Source organism: Hippopotamus amphibius, chromosome 7 (assembly GCF_030028045.1).
Source record: "Hippopotamus amphibius kiboko isolate mHipAmp2 chromosome 7, mHipAmp2.hap2, whole genome shotgun sequence".
NCBI lineage: Eukaryota > Metazoa > Chordata > Mammalia > Artiodactyla > Hippopotamidae > Hippopotamus > Hippopotamus amphibius.
The window spans coordinates 28,490,216-28,508,535 of record NC_080192.1 but is presented as its reverse complement, the minus strand read 5'-3'; the positions used below and the strand labels follow the sequence as shown (position 1 = coordinate 28,508,535).

At 37.1% G+C, this 18,320-nt stretch overlaps 1 long non-coding RNA gene across 1 annotated transcript in view; it reads right to left on the bottom strand.

Annotated features, from left to right (window-relative positions):
* The window catches only part of LOC130856368 (uncharacterized), a 54,194-nt gene extending 36,661 nt beyond the window's left edge, over positions 1 to 17,533 (bottom strand). Inside the window, exon 1 of the long non-coding RNA XR_009054561.1 lies at positions 17,403 to 17,533. This is a non-coding gene — a long non-coding RNA (uncharacterized LOC130856368). The remainder of the gene's footprint in view (positions 1 to 17,402) is intronic.
* Positions 17,534 to 18,320: the final 787 nt, after the last annotated feature.

Below are 18,320 nucleotides of genomic sequence, written 5' to 3'. Positions count from 1 at the left end.
AAATTGTTGCTATTGTTTTTAAGATTTACCGCCTGGTTTGATTTGTTTTATTCAGTGGCTGCCTCTGTTTTCATTTTCCTTGTATTTTTAACACATTGTACTAATTGCTTCTTTTAAATAATTTTCAGAATCTTAGAAGCAGGCATGGGTGATAATAATAAGTTATATACAAAAGCAGGAAGGATGGGGGGCAGAGAGAGAGAGAGAGAGAGAGAGCAGTAGCTCTCCACAGAAAGCAAGTAGGTCCTTTACATACAAAGTTTTTTTTTTTTTTTTTTTGGTCTTTTTAGTTTATCATCAGATCACCCAGAGCACAGGTTAAAGCTTTAAAAAATATCTGTCTCCCTCAGTTGTATTTGAATGCTTTTTGAAGAGCTTACAAGATTTCTTTTCCATTTGCATGTTTTCTTATTACTCTGACAGTAAGTGGGAGGCGAGCTGGAAAGAACTGTGAAAAATATGTGCTTGGTATGGTTGAATCTGAGATTTCCGTAAGGAGTTCTCTAGCATCTAAGATCAATTTCTTTTAATGACATTGAATAAACACCTGTTAAGGTACCATTTGTAAGCTCTAAAGCTGCCTATTCTATGAAGTATTTCTCCCGCTGACTTTCATCTATCCTTCACCCCATTAAGAAGTGTATTTAGTTGTATTAAAATTAATTTATTGAATGACTAAGAAATATACCTAAATATTAAGATTGCTTTTTGTATGCATCAAAGGTCCTGGGTCTAACTGAAGAACCAGTGACACTTTTCTAATAGAAGAATAGAAATATCCAGAGGAGAGAGCACAGAAAAGTATTTTCCAACAGTAGATCAAAGGTCATTTGCCTAGTGGTTAAGGCCATGGGCTCTGGCAATAAGACTACCTGGTTGCATATACCAGCTCTTTCATTTAAATCCCATGTGACCTTGGGTGATATACTTAATATTTCTATACCGTAGTTTCCTCATCTATAAAATGGGTATAATAATAGTACCTAGCATTACTACAAGGGTTTAGTGCAAAGTTCTTGAACAGTAAGTACTGAGGAGCATTAGCTACTAAATAGGGTAAGTATACAGAGCATTTTAAAAAGTCAGACTTAATCCATTGAGGCTTGAATTAACTCTGCTTTCTCAGAGCTGGTGGGAGGGGTTTTCATTTGAAAAAACACTCCAACAATAAAACCCTGGGAAAAGTGGAACACAGCCAGAGCTCCATCACTGAAAGCTCCATCACTTTCCATTATTGAAGAGCTTCAATGAAGCCTTTGTCATGGATAATGAAGAGATACATGACCAGGGAACCCTTCCAACTGGAAGATTTGATGGTTTTCACCCAGGTTTTGAGACTGTTGAAGAGGGAAGTCAGAGGACTCCTAGGATAAATCGGCATATGGGGGAATTACTTGATAGCAAATTCTTAAAGAAAAACTCCAGTTGTTATGTTCTTTCTTTCCATTGGAAATCCTAGCCAAACAGAAAGAGTTGGCTCTGTCACAGCAGACTTACAAATGTGGCTAGTACAATTTTGAGTTCTACCATATTGGTTAAAATCTAGCCATTAGGCCCCCCAGTGACAGGAAGGGTGGTTGAATTCTGTCCACTGCCTGGAATAAATCAGTCTTGATCCTCAGCATGACCATGTAGGGTCTCTCAGGCCACAGAGAGTCCATCTTTAGTTGTATGCCTGGAGCCCCTAAATCTCCTTCACTTTCTTCTTTTCTGTTTTTTCTTCAGCGTCCAGATTCCATCCTACTTCAGTACTTTATAATCAAAGTTCCACCCTCAAAAGAGTGTATTAGATCCTTATACTCTTCAGAAGGGATCAGCTACAAAACAAACAAAATCTCATTGCTGATATTGACCCTTCTAGCAAAATCCTAATGCTTGCCTTTCTCCGTTGCAACAGTGAGGGCGTAAGGAGCACAGGCAAAACAGAACCACATCTCACCAAAATTTGTCAGAGACACAGAAAGACAGCTTCTCTAAGATCACGCTCAATTCCACAATTCTTTACTTTCATCTGTACAAAAAAATGCAGGCTTGTTTCTGCTAAAGCCAGGACCCTCTATAATCAGACACAATTTGCCCAGCAATCAGTTGGTAATAAGGGAATCAGTGCTCCAGTCAATTTTAAGGAGACTTTTGGGTGATCTAAGAGTTTAGATTATAAAGGAGTTGTGGTAATGAGAAGAGCAGGGAGGGGGAAAGGAAAAGAATTAAATAAAAGGAAAGAGAAACTAAGATAAAATCTATGGCCTGAATAAATGCAGTCTATTCAAAGTGCAGAGAACTAACCTTGCTATTTTTTAAGGTAATTTCTATGTTTCACATGATTTAGGTATACTATTTGGCACTATTCCTTTTTCTCTAAATTATATTTCAGTGATTTTTAAAAAGGGAAGAAAAACTTTATTTTTTCCTTTTAGATTAAATAATTCAGTGTAATGCCTCAAAAAGTGAAATCTAATCTCACATGACCTCTAAGGTCTTTTTGATCTCTGCTCTTCAAGATGCTAGGATTCTATGAAATGCTAAACACGCAACCCAAGTCTGCCATGACCAAGTCGATTTCAGATTTCCATTGTTACCAAGCTTGTGGACTAGATGGATACGAGCTTCACAGAGTGGTTTATAATTTATCTGGTTGTCTTTCTATGCTTAATCCATCTGTGGGAGTGACAGTTTGACATAATCACTAGCTTCAAATAAGTAATTCCATTTACTATCAGTTTTTAATTTTATTTCCTCATTCCTTTATTGATGTAGTAAAATGCTGGTTAATCTGCAGAGCCCAGGCAAGCCCAGTGTTGTCAGTATTAATTTCACAGTATTGCATCTTCGTGTTTGGTCCTATACAGTAATTAAAGGAAATCATTATAAAGTTGAAATTAAGCTGGGTATATAATCCTTGGTTTTACTTTGCATGAGACCAATAGATGATTCATAGCAATCTTTGTTATTTTCTTCACATAGCCAAGATTTTCCTTCTCTAGTAAAATATTTAGTCACATGTATTTCTTCATTAAAGTCTCTTTTATTTAATAATGTGCAGCCTCCCCTCCCCCCCCAAAAAACAAACTTATCCTTTAGGAAGATGGGAGTTATTCTTTTAACTCTGGTAAGATATAAATTTGCTAAGAGTGGTGGTTCTCAAAGTGTGGTACCCAGAGAAGTAGCCTTAAAACAACATGGACTGTTAGTCAGTTCAGGTGCTCTAAAAAATTACCATAGACTGGGTGGCTTAATAAACAACAGAAATGTATTTCTCACAGTTCTGGTGACTGGAAGACCAAGATCAGGGTATCAGCATGATCATGTAAGGGTCTTCCTCCACCTTGCAGACTAACAACCTCTCTTCTCCTTATATCCTCAACATAGTAGAAAGAGGGTGAGAGAGCTCTCAAGGGTCTCTTTCATAAAGGCACTAATCCCATTCAAGACGATGCCACCCCCATGAACTAATTACCTCCCAAATGTCCCACCTCCTAATATCATCACATTAGGGGTTAGAATTTCAATATATGAGTTTTAAGGGGATACAAACATTCAGTTGTGGTCTTGCTAAAATGCAAATTCTACAAATGAGAAATTCTGGGGGATGGGGCCCAGCAACATCTGTCTTAATAAGCCTTCTAAGTAATTCTAATGTATGCTAAAGTTTGAGAACCACTGATTTACAGTTTTTAAAGCATTTCACACACTGCGTCTACTTTGCTCCTCATGGCAGTCTGCACAGTGGCTTCACTAACCCCATTCTATAAATGAAGAAAGGGAGGCTCAGAAAACCTCAAGGGTTGGCTTAAATTCACAGAACTGATAAATTGTAGAGCCACGATTTAAATCTGCAATTTCACAATGCTCTTTCTATCACATTCATGGATTTCAAATATATCTCAAAGGAAATATGCAGCTGCCCAATGTATAAATTAGGTAAAAATCAATGATTGATTATTTTATGTTTATTTTTATAAGGGAGTATAAACATATATTCTTATGTGGGAGTATAACTTCCATAAAACCACATCCATTTACTCTACCCCCATTCCCTCATACACACACATTGTCACCTTTTCTCACCAGCCATCTATTAGGGAATTCTTCAAATTGTAATACACAGGCGCCACTTTAAATTCTGTCTATACTGGTACCTTCAATGTCACACCAAAGAATTTAAGTGTTGCCTGCAAATCAGCCAGTCTGCCCTTCTGGGCCATGGAAGGATACTTTGTTATGGAGGGAGGGCTAAAATTTTGCAAGAGGTCTACCAAGCTATAAGCACAGCTAGCAGTGACTTTAAATGGGATGAATAATATCTCATTCAAATATGTAATGCAAATCTTCAAATGTCTAGTGACTAATAAAATATCTAATAGTACACTAAATTCCAAGTAACTTTATGTCATCCTGGATTTTCTCAAGTGACAGATACCAAAAGTTCAACTACTAGAACATAGGCATTTGCAGAATTTATTGACGTTAAAAGGGAAATTCTGACTCAAAGTCTGATGTTTTGCCATTTATCCTCCTTCTTGGTTCTCTATTCACCATACCTCCTGTCCTCATTCAAATTCAGGCTTAATTTGCCTAGATGATCAAAATAACTTGGGTGATCATACAGTTAATCATTCAAACTAGGATATTTTTGAGACTGAGAGAGGGCACTACTAATAATTACACTGGGATAAGTGTTGTAAACCAGGGCAGCCCTAAGCAAAGAGGGGGCTGTGGTGGTCCCAGCAGAAACCACTTCCTTCGCTGACTGTCCTCTCTCTTTCTACCCAACAAACATATGGTTTTCATGGTTAATACATAACCCTGGTCATGTCACTTGTCTCCTCATTCCCAGACACAATAAAATTTGGGTTCTTTATGCTGACATTTAAAATCCTGCAGGATATCAGGATTTTTACTTCAATCAATTTCTCTAGTCAAGACCAGCTACATCATTTTTTTGGAAGTTTGTACCTCTTCACTGCCCTATTTCTCTCCTCCCCTGACACCCCCTCCCCTCTGGCAACTGCCTGTGTGTTCTGCGTCTGTGACTCTGTTTCTATTGAGTTATGTTTGTTCATTTGTTTTTTAGATTCCACACATAAGTGAAATCACACAATATTTGTCTTTCTCTTTCTGACATGCTTCACTTAGCATAATACCTTCTAGGTCCACCCATGTTGTTGCACGTGTTAAGATTTCATTCTTTATATATATGTATGTATGTATTATATATCATCTTCTTTATCCATTCATCTATTGTTGGGCACTTAGGTTGTTCTATATCTTGGCTATTGTAAATAGTGCTACAGTAAACATAGAGGTGCATGTATCTTTTCAAATTAGTGTTTTCTTTTTCTTTGAATAAATATCCAGGAGTGAAATTACTGGATTTATGGTAGTTATATTTTTAATTTTTTGAGGAGTCTCCATACTCTTTTCCATAGTGGCTGCACCAATTTACAATCCCACCACAAGTGTTTGAAGCTTTTCCCACACTCTGGCCAACGCTAGTTATTTCTTGTCTTTTTGATAATAGCCATCTGACAGGTGTGAGGTGATAGGTCATTGCTGTTTTGATTTGTATTTCCCTAATGATAGTGACATTGAGCATCTTTTCATGTGCCTGTTAGCCATCTATATGTCTACTCTGGAAAAATGTATATTCAGATCCTCTGCCCATTTTTTAATCAGGTTTTTTTTTTTTTGATGTTGAGTTGTATGAGTTCTTGCTACATTTTGGATATCAACCCTTTATCAGAGCTATCATTTGCAAATATCTTCTCTCATTTCAGTAGGGAGCTACGTAATTTTTGAAGCTCAGTGCAAAATGAAAATGTAGGGTCCCTTGTTCAAAATTTGTTAAGAATATCAAGATGGCAACAACAGAGCAATAAACCAAGTGTGGGGCCCTGTAGAACTACACAAGTTGCGTGTCCATGGAACCTGGCTGGGCCTTCAATGAAACAAGACCATCCACTAACCTCTTGCACCTCTGATGCTTCTCCCCGTTCCTCAGGTCCTACTCCAAATGCATTACCCCTGATTTCTGTCCTTTGAAACTAGGGATAAGGCATTCTATTTTTTTCCTCCGTAAAGTTTATCTAAATTCTACTAATTTCTTCTTTCTTAAAACCCCCAATTCTATTTTGTTTGCATACTTCTCTTAGGTCATGTTATCGTGCTTTAATCATCTTCTTATTTTACCTTAATCATTCTCACCATCTAGTTTCCACTTCAGTTTAGTTACACAAACATAATAAGAATTTCAAGAATGTCTGCAGAATGTACACATTCGTATTTTTTTTTATTCATTTCCTTTCCAAATATGTAGAATATTATTATTGGCTGACAACAATCCAGATTTCATCATACATTTTCAATCTTGCCTAAATATGTATTGATCTATCTTCATTTGGGAAACATTCTTTAATGTATACTCCAACACAACATATTCGATCTAAAATTTCCCTTGTTCTTCTACCTTACGGAGAAGGGAAATGCTGTTCACTAGGCACGTTCAAGTGCCAATTAATATAATAAGAACATTCACAAAATGCATCTCATTTACTGCTTGCAAAACCCATGTACTAATATGCCCATGATACAAATGAAACCAAAACTCCAGGAGTAAAGTCATCTGCCCCAAATCACGCAGCCTGTGACAGAGTCAGGATTCAGAACAATATCTACGTCTCCCATCTGCACCTCACACGATCAACACTACTTTCCTAAGAACAGCTCGTTAAATGATAGGTGGTGACAATCTGCCAATGTTACATTCAACTTATTAAAAGGTGACAACAAACTATCAAGGCCAATGACTGGGCATTTTCACAGGGGTATCCACCTGGCTGCATCTTTCCTCTGTGTTTCTGATAAGGAGATGAGCCATCTTCAGGATAGGGTCAGTTCTGAGGCCACTCTAGGAGATTGGGTGGCCTGGCCAGGGGTACAGAAGCAGCCCCACAATCCTCATCTCCTCTCCCTTCTGAATATGACTCAATGAATTACCACTTTATGATGTCCCCAGTAATGCTCTGGAGCCTCTAAATATTTGTTGGCTAAAAATGAATAAATGGAGACATTATAAAACTCTTGGATTCCCACAGTTGACTCTAATGAGAAACACACTTCAACTAACAACTCCAGATGGAAATAAACACTGAGGATACCACAAGGGTTCACAGAGGTCCTCCACCACCCAAGACCAGCCTCCCTTGGGCAAGGACAGTTTCTTTGCAGAGCTTCTAATCTTGATTACAACATATCCTTAGTTGTTGGGTCCTTGGTGTTGTTAAAGATCTTGCCTTTGGACCAGAACTCATAACCATGGTTTGCCTAATAGCTGTGCAGTCCCAAAAGTTGCCCTCAGAATCAACAAATTACCACTTGCATTTAACAATTAAGAAATAGCTGATGGTCAAGAGAGAAAAAAAGCATAGCTATGAGAAGCTCACTTTAGAGCAATTACTCTGGATGGGAGTAAGGGTCTGAGGTCCCTAGGAGATGGGAAGAGTTTGGAACAATCAGAGGAAGGGTTATGCTTAACTGACTAATTAGAAACCTCAGTCTCTAAAATGAGGAGGCTCTTGCAACCTAAACAGTGTTCCTGGGGTGAATAGGGCTTTCAATGCATACTTCAGAAACTCACCCCCTTCACCCCCTTTCTCTTCAGGGAGAAAGGAGTTATCTTGGAGCTTATCACTTCATTTCTAAGGCAGATCACAGAGACAGCAGAAGAATCAGTGTGACTATTTTTTCTCTAATTTTGACACTGACCCATCCTTTAAGTTTCAGCTCTAGAGTCAAATTTCTCTGAAATTTCCCTCAATTCCCAAAGAAAAGGATACAAAATGTTACAGTAGGAAAGATTATGGATTTGGGATTTGGTTCAAATGTTGGTTCTTTGATCTACTTGCTGGTGACCTTGGACACAGGACTTAATCACCCTAAGCCTCAGATAGCTGTGATGATGATCCTTACACACCAAATCAGATTTGTACGTGATGGTACTTGATTAATAAATGTTAGCTCCCTTCCCCTCAAAGCATCCCCACTGAAACCAGTCCCATTATTAACGCATTTCAGACCTTGCTCTATAGTAGGATTTGAATATACATGACTTGCTTCTCTTCCATGATGCAAACTGCTTTTCAAGAAGGGGAGATGTGCATCCTTGTAGGCTCAGTATACCTTCTGCAGCATGTGTTCAGTGCATGCTTTTTGCAAGGAATTAAATTTTTTTATTCATGGGAAAGGAATGGGGACTTCCTTGGTGGTCCAGTGGTGAAGACTTTGCCTTCCAATGAAGGGGGTGTGGATTCGATCCCTGGTCAGGGAGCTAAGATGCCACATGCCTCCCAGCCAAAATACCAAAACATAAAACAAAAGCAATATTGTAACAAATTCAATAAAGATTTTAAAAATGGTCCACATCCAAAAAAAAAAAATCTTTAAAAAAAAAGTAATGAATTTTGCTTCAAAAGCCAAAGTGGATAATCATTAATATAGGCATTTCTCCAAAGAAGACATACAAGTAGCCAAAGTTGCGTAAAAAGACACTCAACATCACTAATCAGGGAAATGCAAACCAAGACCACAGTGAAATCACCTTACACCTGTTAGGATGGCTGTTGATTTTTTTTTAAAGAAAAGAAAAGGAAGAAAATAACAAGTGTTGGCAAGTATATAGAAAAATTGGAACCCTTGTGCACTGTTGGTGGGAATGTAAAATGGTGCAGCCACTGTGGAAAACAGTATGGAGTTTCCTTAAAAATTAAAAATAGAACCACTATATGATCTGGGTATTCATCCAAAAGAATTGGAAACAAGAACTCCAAAAGATCTTTGCACATCAGTGTTCACTGCAGCATTCTTTATAATAGCCAGAATGGAGACAATCTAAATGTCTGTTGATAGGTGAATAAATAGGGAAAATGTAGCATATACATACAATGGAATATTACTCAGCCTGAAAAAAAAAAAAAAGGAAATCCTGTCATATGCTGCAACATGATGAACCTTGAGAATATTATAAGTGAAATAAGCCACTTACATCAGGACAAATACTGCACAATTCTGTTTATTTGTATATCTAAAGTAATCAAACTCACAGAAGCAGAAAGTAGATTGATGATTTCCAGGGGCTGGAGAGCAGAAAATAGGAAGTTGCTATTCAAGTGGGCATGGAGTTTCAGTCATGCAAGATGAAAAAGTTCTAGAGATATGCTGTACAATGATGTATGTATAGTTAATACTACTGCACTGTACACTGAGAAACTTGTTAATAAGGTAGATTTCATGTTATGTGTTTTTTACCACAATAAAAAATAATAATAACCTGTTGCTAGTTCTAACTGCTTGTAAATCTTCTTACATTTAATACTTTCTTTAAAAAAAATCTTGAAGGAATAGAAATACTTTTAGTGCCTTGCTACTTTAGTACCCTAGGATTAAAGAAAATCAAAATGTACTCTTCTCTGACCAGCTCTCACCTCTAGAAGAGTGGTTTTTGACCTGAGTGTCACAATAGTTCAACCAGGAGGGGCACCAAAAGTGAAAACATATATAGTTGAATGGTTAAAATCCCAGTCTCATCTCTTACTGGCTTTGTCTTTTGAGGGAATTACCTACACTTTGGGTGCTTCACTTACTCAGATGTAAAATGAAAATAATAATAATGCTTCTCTTGCAGCATTATCATAATAATTAAATAAGATGATACATCTAAAGCACCCGATTCAGTCTAAATAACTATTACTTTTAATTTGTGCTCACAATAGATAAAGAACTCAGGCTGCAAATGATTATGTGTGTGTGTGTGCATGTAATTGGCTTCTTTTACACAAGTTAACCTATGAAAGCATGACCTTCAACATTTCTGTTATGGTTCAAACAACTATTTCATGATAAATTTATTTTGTCAAGTTCAAATTTTTTTCAAAGTGGGTCACTTTAACCTTTTCATTTACAAACTACAGACTCGTTTGTGACAGATTATGTGCTTTTTTCTCTTCTTATCTCTTCTCCTCATCTCCACCCCAATATCTAGCAGAGTAGATTGTCTACTGTAGGCTCAGTAACAATTTTAAAAATGAATTAACATCTTTAAATTTAATTTTTGGAAAAAAGTAACTTGCTCATTTCTTCTCCAAGCACTTCAAAATCAGAATGCTTTAACTGGAATATTTATGTAAATCTTTGTCTTCTGAGGGAGCTACCGATGAGTGAATTTATTTTATATAACTATATAGTCAGGAGGATTAGAAGGGGCCTGGACAGTTCATTTATTATGATTTCTAGGTTCATAAAATAGAAAATTAAAACCTGAATTGACCTAGAGCCTTAAGTATTGAGAGTTCAGGCTATGGTCTTCTGTTTCTGCAACCCAGCTGCATTGAATCAAGAACCCTGGCTTCACCACAGGTGAGACTACAGCTGATAGAACAGCCTTCAGTGGACTACAGCGTATTTCTGTCTATGAAGAAAGAAATACACTAGCATTTATTCCATTGTACCCTCTGAAAGTCTTTCCCCTCCTCTCCTCTCAAAATTACGCACACACCCGCACACACACACACACACACACACACACTTCAAAACACTCAGCAAAGAAACACAAACAGAGTCCATCTGACCACCAGGGGGCCACCATGAGAATGGACAAGCCTATAGAAGGCTCCTGTCTAAGACATCCCCCTCCTTCTGTCAATGGAAAACAGTTGTGCGGATTATTAAAACATGAAAAATATGCCCTTCCAGAAACTGCAGTCTTCGTTCAAATGACAGTGCTTTAGCTGCATAAAATTACTCTGTCATTAAAATACAGTGTAGCCCAAGATTTAGACTCAATACATTTTCATTCACTAACTGAATTCAAATAGTTATTTCCCCTCAACAGTGACAGGATATTTTATAATTTAAAAAAAATATTAATTTTTGATGAGGTAAATGGCATTGTGGATAGTTTTCTTTTTAAGTCCTTGGCCTTTAAAAATACATTTTAACTATTTATTTCAACAAGAGAGAAATATATGGGAAACTAGATTAAAGAAACATGGCCATGTGCATTATACAATGGCCCAAACAATGCAAACTATTTTATATACTATATGCATATTTATGTGATATAGCTTTATACTTAAACGGCATAGGTGGAGATGGAGAGAGATGAAAATCTTAATGATAAACCTCAACTGTAAATAATAGCTAGATTTGTAGGACATGATTACAGATCTTTGTATCTTCTTTGAGGGTTTTTTTTTTGCCTTTTTATATAACAAATATGTATGAGTAATAAAACCAAAAAGACACTATATACACAAAATGTTAAAAATTATGTATATTTGAAGACATTAAAAATTATGTAAACATGAATATATGTTTACATAGCTGCATCCATTTCTCTCTGGTATGTTAGAGAATGTGGTCATGTCAAACCACTGCTGGAATTTAATGATGGGTTAGATGTTTTGTATGCAAACTACACACAAATTCCTTCTTTCCTCCAAGAGTATTTATGTCTTAAGGACTTAGAATAGTACTTCTAACCAAGGAAGATCCCTCCCACCCAGGGATGTTTGGCCATGTTTAGCAACATATTTATAAAACTGTGAAGAAATGAAAGAAAGTGATTATCATACAGGAGAGCAGTTTCCTTTAGGAAGGAGGAAGAATGTTATGATTGAGACAGGATACCTGGAGGATCTCTTTGGTAAATATCCAAAGTCTGTTTCTTAATCCAAGTTAGATGCATCATAATATTCCATTAAGCTCTTCACGTGTTTTATGCAGTTTCCCGTCTATTTTATAATAAATAATTTTAAAATGTTATAATAAATATTCTATTAAAAGTTTTACACTCTAATAAAAAATCATTTTTAAAAAGCAAACCACTTATTGTCCAGCACTTGCTCAGATATCTCAGGAGATCTCACACACAGAATTGAGGGAACAATGTACAAAAGTTGTATGCAGTGCCCATGGTACTATAGAGTAGATATCTTCCACCCAGATGACACTATGCAAGCAGAGTTTGAGTTGAATATTCTTAAACCATACTTTCAACACACATCCTTTGCCTCACATTCACAGTCTCTTACGATTTTAACTGACACAAGCTGGGAAAAAATGACTTTCTAATATAAAAGGTAGGTGTTCCCATAATTATAGTGCTTAATCACTATTTCTCTGACAGTTTACTACCACTGGAAACTCGTATTTCCAATCCGTCATGTGTAATGATAAGTACTGCATGTTTAGCAAAATTACATTAGCATTTCATTAAATATACACAGTAAAATGGGTGACATTTCAAAGGCCCTGAAGACTTGTCATTTGCTGGAATTGTTTAGGTCAGTAACTCTAATCACATTGCTCATTTGCAGCCAAGTCTCAATTATCCATGTGTAGACTGTCCACGAGAGACACTCCATGATAATGCACACCAACAGTCATTGCTTCTTGTCTATAGACGTGAGTCCAAGGGGCAGGGGGAGGGGATGCTTTAGAAAGCATTTGCTGTGATGCCTAATCTCACAGATGAGGAAAACAAGACTGAAAGAGGTTAACTGACTTGTCCAAAGTCAATTATCTGATAAATGGTAAAAACATGGAACTAGAATCCAGGTTTCTTTGATGCTAGGGCCAGATGCTTGCCACCAGCACCTTCTGAATAATTTACATACTGTCTTCTTTCATGGGTTTTTCAGGATTTAACCTATTTTTAGTAATGTTTACATCACACGTGTTACTTGTGACCCAAAAATATTACCACTACCACCACTATGTAGACAAAAATTGTACTTCAGTGGAGAAGTACACATTGTCTATAGCACATCCCTCTCCATTTTAAAATGGTGGTTCTGTGGAAGCTGTTTTGCAACTCTGTAAGCTGTAGATAACTGAGAGTAATGCAAAAATAAATCTGGTCTAAAGACATGTAAGTTCTAGCCAGTGAGCATCCAACTGGTCTCCCTCTTCACTATGGAGGAGGTCAAATTTGCCTCCGTTTTCACATTCATTTTGATATTCCTCACTGATAAATGTGTCTATTCTTTGGATTGTCTTTTGAACAGGTTATAGCATCTGCTTGATCCCCTCACTGATTGAGTTAAATAAAATTTAATACACATGCATTTTTACATCTATATGAAAGTCATGAGTTACCTGTTTTTTGAAAATTATCCTCTAATTACAACTACTATTACTATTATGATTTCTACTACCAGAGATACTAATACTACTGAATTTACTAGAGGTTTTGTGCTATCAGAATTTCACTATAGTCTTCAAATTGGGCTAATGTTTTACTTGCACTAGCTCATGTAATCTTCACAAAAATCCTAAAGGTAGGTGAATCTTGTTATTAACCCTCCTTTACAAATGAAGAATCTGAGGCTCAGAGAGTTTGATTCACTTGCACATGGTAACACAGGAGATGTCATCCCTAGTTGCATCTAACTCCAGAACTCATGCTCTTCATCCTAACACTATATTGATTGTCAGCAACACCACTTAAGCCAGAATAGTTTCTCTGTTGGAGAACGGAAGCAGAAATACTGACTATACAGAAAGAAGGACAACTCAAGTTAAGCTGTTTTGTATCAGTTTATTACACGACTATTTTTCTATTGTGCCTGAAATATGAATCTGAATCTTGGCAGGGCAAGGGGAAAATCAGCACAAGGTCAGGACAATAACATTGAATCCATTTAACTCTTCCAAATTTCATTAATTGTTTCCATCACTGTATTAAAAATACTTCAAATACCTAAGGTATCACAACTCTAAATAATAAGGTGAAAATATGCAACAAAAGTATTCTCCATGTGGCAATAGAAAAAATGTGTTGAAATTTTGCTATCAGGGGTTATTTCCTTCTTTATTATTAAAAATAACAATGAGATAATATCATCAAGTCCAATAAAATATAACTAGACTAGGTACAGATGCACCTTTATTTATTCACTAGGGACACGTTCAAAAGGGCATTTGTAAATATTTTCATGCAATAGAATAGTAAGTAGTTCTCTGATACTATGTATTATTTATTCTTGTTAACCTTTATGCATTGCCATCTTTTGGCCTTTCATCTTTGCATTTCTGAATCTTACCAAATTTCTCCATCTTCTAGATTTCCTTTTATAGTTTATATTTTTCTTTTCTATTTTTATGTTCTTTTCTCTTTTTCTCTTTTGGAACTAATCACATTCCACCTTTTTTTATTGTCAAGGTCATTTTCCCCTGAATTTTTACCTGCAGGGCCACTAGCATGAGGATCACAAAGTGACATGGTAGCTTCAAGTTCAGTCACTAATGGATCATTTATATTCCACTAATGCAAACATTCCCCAAGAATCTGGACCTCTAATTTAGCAGAACCAAAGGTGATGGGAAACACAAATCCACAGAAGGGTTGGTCATTAAGAATGATGATGAGAGAGGCTAATATTACTTCTTCCCTTTGGTTTCCAGACTCATGTTTTCTACCTATTGGGTAAACATAGATCAGTCACAGGTTCAATCTCTATCCCATACTCTGCAAGGGGTTGTCCCTGAGCAGCATTTTCTACATCTATCTTCTCAGTCTCATATTCCATTGTTTATCAAGTGTGAAGCATTTTGCTTCCTAAACTTTTCTCAAACTTGAAGCCAGTACTACTGCCTTATTTCAACTCATTATCTACTTGAATTTTGCAATGCTTCCTAACTGTGCTTTTCCTTCTTGTCTCTTATCCATTGCAGTGGTGCCAATCATGATCCAAATGAAATGCCCTCCCTCCCAACTTATTTCTAGATCTGCATTTGACACTTCCAATCTCTATTGACTTTTTACAGCATTACTAATTATCCCACCCACAGCTTCAGCTGGCTCTTCACACTTGACCATTGGCATTGCTTTCTGCTTACTTTGGATGCATTCTTTTACTGTGTTTCAAAATCTCCCTCTGACTACACTATCTCAAGTTATCCTGGTCTGGTCTACTCTGGACAAGGACCACAAGGTCTGGACTAGACTACAGTGGACTGTTCTCTTGCCATATGTACCCTTGCCGGCCAAGAAGGATCTGGACACTTCTTGCCACTGAACAGCCTGTTCCTTTATGCCAGGGATGTTTGTACATGCCATTCCCTCTGTCTAAATACCCTTCCCTTCCCCCTATTGGCAGGATCAGTATTCAAGAATCAGTTCATAGATCGTTTTCTCTAGTAAGCTGCCCATTAGCATAATAAAAATATTCAGCCAGTTCTATAATTGACACATAGCAGTAATATAATACTTGTCACATTAATAGTAATAACACAAAAATAACACAAAAGCACAAGATGTATTAAATGCCTACTACATGACGGTCTCTGTGTTACACTGGCCTATGTGAATCAGTCAACATCCAAACTGTGGGCTTCCTAAGAAGAATCCATTCTCTTCTCGTTCAATGTCTAACATATAGTCTAATTCAAGGCTTCATGATTGGTGTTCATAAATAATTTCTGAACTGAATTAAATTAAATTATTTGAGACACACTCAGTTTACCATCTTTCTTTCTACACGGTTCACAAAACAGTAATTCTTTCATATTATGTCACTTAACACATTAAAATTTCAAACTTAGTTCTTGCCTGAGATTCATTCTTCCAAACAACTGGCTTCAGTCTTGCATAACAATTCAATTTGCTCTGATTGTAGCTTTTTGTCTCAACAATAACAGCTTCCAGGACAGCAGAAAGGACTTTAAAACTCGTTGTTCCAGCAGGGATTGGTGAAGGTGAGGCCAGAGGAGAACAGGCAAGAGCCCCATCATGTTTGGCATGTGGAGTGTTTGCTGTACTTTCTGCAGCATGTGCCAGGGCCTCTGTTTAACTGAGTCCAGGATTAATGTATTGAACAAGCAAAGAATTGCTCAACTCCCTGGGTAGGTGGGTCTCATTCAGTGTATGACAGATAACCCTGTTATTTGAGTATGAGCTGTGCTTGTTGGGAAATCTCAGTGCAGCCTGTGCACAAAGTCTTTTCTGCTTACCGAGGTTGAAAACATTTAGTAGTCTGCTCATGGGAAACTGAGAGTCTGCCTTGCCTCCAGGCATTGAAGCCTGAAACAAATTAAGTTTCCATCTCTCCCCTGGCTATTTGGGTTTGAACAATCTTGAAAGCAGTCTAGTAAACAGGCAGACAAGACTCCACTTGAGTTGCAACCCTATTTATAATCTAAAGTCAAGGACTTTGTGGAATCCCAGACCAGGCTGGGGCATGTTAGATCTATAATAAAGAATCAAAGAATTGCAATTTAGAGGTAGGGGTAGGGCAAGGCACTGCTGTTAAAGGAAAACGGATGCAATTGTCAACACGTCTCCATGTGAGAAGGAGGTCAGAAAACTGCGGAGTGTTCAGAAAGTGATCTGTGTCACAACAGAGTAGAAATGGGCCTATGTCAATTAAAGAGCTAGGCCAGTGTGGAAAGCACGTTTTCAACAAGTAAATAATGCCATTTAAGGAGACTGATTGCTAAAGCAGCCTCATTGCCTAATGGGGGCTAGTCAGTCATTCAGCATATATTTGCTGCCTGGCCTTGGAGCTGACACTGTAAGACCTGCAATGCAGTGGTGAGCAATAACCCCCGTCCTGGCACTCCAATATTTTTATATGGGACACTAACACAAGAGGAATATAAAGAGATTTTTCTACATCCTACAATTTGTGATAAAGGCCTGAAGGAAACAAAAAAAGTGTTGTTCTGTTTCTAGTCACACAGTTACTTGGGCAAAGTGTGCAAAGATATTCTGATCTATATCTGTGCAATGCCCTCCCCCCAAAAATGTCCTAACACACATGCACACACACCAGACCCTAATCCTTGTGACAGCTCATTCGAGATCTGTTCCAGCCATAAGTTTTGACGGCTCTGGACATTTCCATCATTCAACATGGGAGACTGGAGGGTCTGAATTATATTTATGAGGAACACAACTCCCTATTGAGATATGGCTCTAAGCTTAGAGTTTAGAAGTTTAAATTGTTCAGATCAAGATGATATAAATCACATAAAGTAAATGACTGACCAGTTTTTCGATTTCATTCAGTCCAGGTAGCCATGGATCCTGTTGGCTCAATATAGGTAATAATTATAATGTCACCTTCACACAGACTGCAGTAACTCTCTTATCAGAATGAAAGAAAAAAATATAGAGGGAGAAAAAAAAAGAACTGTAACGGAACCAACATGAAGTCATGAGAAACAAAGTCATCATTAATAGATAAAACCTAATAGTATCACATAGCAGAATCAATCCCTACTGACAGAATGACCTATATATTATGTTAATGAAATGTCATTTCTCCCAGGGAACGTTCCTGCCCACCCTCTAATCCCAAACAAAATCCTAATAAAATCTGGATTTAAGAGAATCAAGTGCCTACCTGTGTGCCACGCATTCTGTGGTTGTTCATAATGATGTTAGATTGTAAATCCTCCAAAATAAATATCCATTCAATTGCTGTTTTCATGTATTATAAGCATATACAATGGGATTCATTATGCCTTTCATTTCTTCAGCTAGAAAAATTAAAAAATTAAACAGATAAAATCAGCAATAGCTTTTTAAATTTTTCTTTTGTTCTCTTGCTTGGTTTTTAAATGAACCTGCGGTATACAGATTTGAATTAATTCATGAGTCATGACACACTGTCAACACTGATCCATCCATGACATATACAATATCCCCTCTTTTTTGGATTTCCTTCCCATCTAGGTCACCGCAGAGCATTGGATAGGGTTCCCTGTGCTATACAGTAGGTTCTCATTAGCTATCTATTTTATGCATAGTATCAGTAGTGTACATGTGTCAATCCCCATCTCCCAATTCATCCCACCCCTTCTTCCCCCTTGGTATCCATACATTTGTATTCTATATCTGTGTCTCTATTTCTGCTTTGCAAATAAGATCATCTATACCGTTTTTTTTAGCTTCCACGTATATGCAGTAATATACAATATTTGTTTTTCTCTTTCTGACTCACTTCACTCTGCATGACAGTCTCTAAGTCCATCCACATCTCTACAAATGACCCAATTTCATTCCTTTTTATGGCTGAGTAATATTCCATTGTATATGTGTACCACATCTTCTTTATCCATTCATCTGTTGATGGACATTTAGGTTGCTTCCATGTCCTGGCTGTTGTAAATAGTGCTGCAATGGACATGGGGGTGCATGTGTCTTTTTGAATTATGGTTTTCTCTGGGTATATGCCCAGTAGTGGGATTGCTGGGTCATATGGTAGTTCTATTTTTAATTTTTTAAGGAAACTCAATACTGCTCTCCATAGTGGTTGTAT